Consider the following 2,801-nt stretch of genomic DNA (forward strand, 5'->3'; position numbering starts at 1 on the left):
TTGAATTAAAATGAATTAAACAATAGTCATAGTTTAATTCACCTAATTGTTACTAAGGTTTTTTATTTTTTTATTTTTTATAATTTGTTTAATTTTCGATACACAACTAATTATAATTTTTCTTTCTTATAAAAATATATTACATATCAAACACAAAATAAAAGTTCATTTAAATATTTTGATAATGTTTCTCATGCATTAATTTGAGCTAAATATTTAACTTAAATTAACCCAAGTTTTACATAAGACAAATTTGGACAAACCAAAATGTGTTAAATTAATAAAGGAACAGGTCAAACTTGAAGGGTTGAGCAATAAAGTTTTCATGGATTAATATTTTGCTACGTCTAGAATAAAGTGAAAGACAAAATCTTTACCAGCACCGCTCGGTTTCGATTGGATGCAAAATGTTGGGTTCCGTAAACAAAGTTTCACATTGATAGCTGAATAGAAAAGTAAGATATTTATAAGATGAAAAATACTCTTAATGATGCGAGACATTTTGACAACACTATGTGGATTTGATCGAAAGCTAACAATACCACATCATATTAAGAATATGTTTTGAGTTGTTTTAGCCCAATACAAAATTGTGTCGCAACCTAATTTCTCAGGTTTTTTAAAATTGGATCATGCTTTTTTTTAGGTTCGAAATGGGAATGTTCACAATAATATGCACGTGACTTTGGCAAAATTAAATCAATTGAGTGTAGAGACAAGTATAAACTATTTTGGAAATAAGCATCTGTTTTTTGATGATCATCAAGACATGTTACTATATTTTCATTGTTATTAATTAGGATGAGGGAGCAAGTAAAACATTTCTCGTTCAACTTTACGAAGAGCCTAATTGAGGACTAGCTGAGCAGTTCGGAGTAAAAAGATTTAGCCCCATGACTTGTACTTCCTCTACCTCAATTTATGTGATACACTTTCATTTTTAGTCTGTCTAAAAAATAATGATATATTTCTGATAGACTATGTAATAGTATAAATATTGTAAATATTCCCTTCCTTATGTATTGTAATCAGGTCCTGTAATTTAGGCTAGTATCATTCTAATTAGGGATACCTACTTTGTATATAATAACCTTGATACATCAATACAAGGCACGGATTGATTTCCTACATGGTATCAGACTAGGTTTCCTTCCAAAACCCTAGCCGTCCACCTCTCTTTCTCTTTCAACCCTAACCCTAGCCGTCCCCTTTCCTCCTTCCTCTTCTCCCTCCCATGGCTGACAACAAAATTTCCATTCCGTTTAACCGTCACGAATGTGAAATCCTTAATCCCAATCACTCTAGACATGGAAACCGGCCATTATCACGAATGGGCAACCCTATTCAAAGTCCTAGCCCGCGTTCACTCCGTACTCGAGCACATCATACCACCCACTGACACCGCTGAACTCACCGCGTATGACGCAACAAAGGCGCTAACCTTCCGCTCCGGAAACGCCTAGATGCGGTGGTCCTTCAATGGATATACGCCACCGTCTCCCATGATATTCTTACCCTATTCTCGTACGATGATGTTGCCGAGAAGGCTGGAATCGCGTTGCTCAACTTTTCCAAGATAACAAACACTCACGGGCGCGTACCTTGAAACCGAATTCACCACCACAAAAAATGGCCGACTTCGGCTCGCTATGGCCTATTACAATAGGCTCAAGTCTCTCGCGGATCAGCTTGCCAACGTCGGGTCGCTGTCCGATCAACGTCGGTCTTGCGACTTCTCGGCCGGCTTACGGAGACGTATGCACACTTTGTCACCACCATTCAACAAAGATGTCTTGCCTTCTTTTCTCGAAGTGCTCCGCACTCGAAGCTTGCGGATGCGTTTAAGGGAACGTGCCCGCGATTCCAACCCCCGCGGCTCTCTTTTGTTGATAATGATACTCCTCTCCACCACCGGCGGTCACAATAATTCCGCTAACCGGCGTGATAATAATCGTGGTGAAATTCTAACCGGGAACAAAGGCAAAAATAACAACAACAACGCCAACCGGGAAGCAAGGCCGCGGGCAGGGGATCGCCCGGTGGTGGCCGGTGGCCGACGGACAGCCCACGGCCAGGGGCTACTACCGGGCCGGCCGCCCCCGCCTAAAGGCCACATCGCTCGCCCGTACCCGACGAGACAAGGCGCTAGCCGACCCGCCACGTCGCGGCCTGGGCATTCTTGGCGCGGGTCCTCGTCCTCGGCCTCAGGCCTATTCCATGCACGTTCCTCCCAACTCGGGGTACACTCCGACAGACGCGGGCGCAATGAAATGCATACTCTATCCTTGCATCAACCTGATGACACTTGTACATGGACACGGGCGACTTCTCACATCGCCAACTCGTGTACTCTCACGTCTTATTTTAATTTGAGCAATAATTACAAATCATTGTTGGTAATGGTAGCACTATTCCACTCGAGGCTATGGTCATACATCCCTTCCCCCACCTAATGCTCAATTACGTCTCCGAAATGTCTTGATGCTCCAAAACTCATCAAAAACCTTGTTTCCGTACGTAAATTCACTAAGGATAATAATGTTTCGTCGAGTTTGATCCTCTTGTTTTCGCGAAGATTTACCCATCGGGAGCCGCCTAACGAGATGTGAGAGACCGGGGAATTGGATCCTCTCAATGCCACTGCATGGTCCACTCCACCATCCACCTTCCTTGCCGCATCACCTAGCTTGTGGCATTCCCGCCTGGCCATCCGGAAAAGCTATCCTTAGTTCTCTTCGTAGTAATGCCTTAATTGAATGTAATAGGGCCGTACTTTTTTCGCACCTCTTATCCTTGGGGAA

The sequence above is a fragment of the Lycium ferocissimum genome, chromosome 5 (assembly GCF_029784015.1).
Source record: "Lycium ferocissimum isolate CSIRO_LF1 chromosome 5, AGI_CSIRO_Lferr_CH_V1, whole genome shotgun sequence".
NCBI classification, from domain to species: domain Eukaryota; kingdom Viridiplantae; phylum Streptophyta; class Magnoliopsida; order Solanales; family Solanaceae; genus Lycium; species Lycium ferocissimum.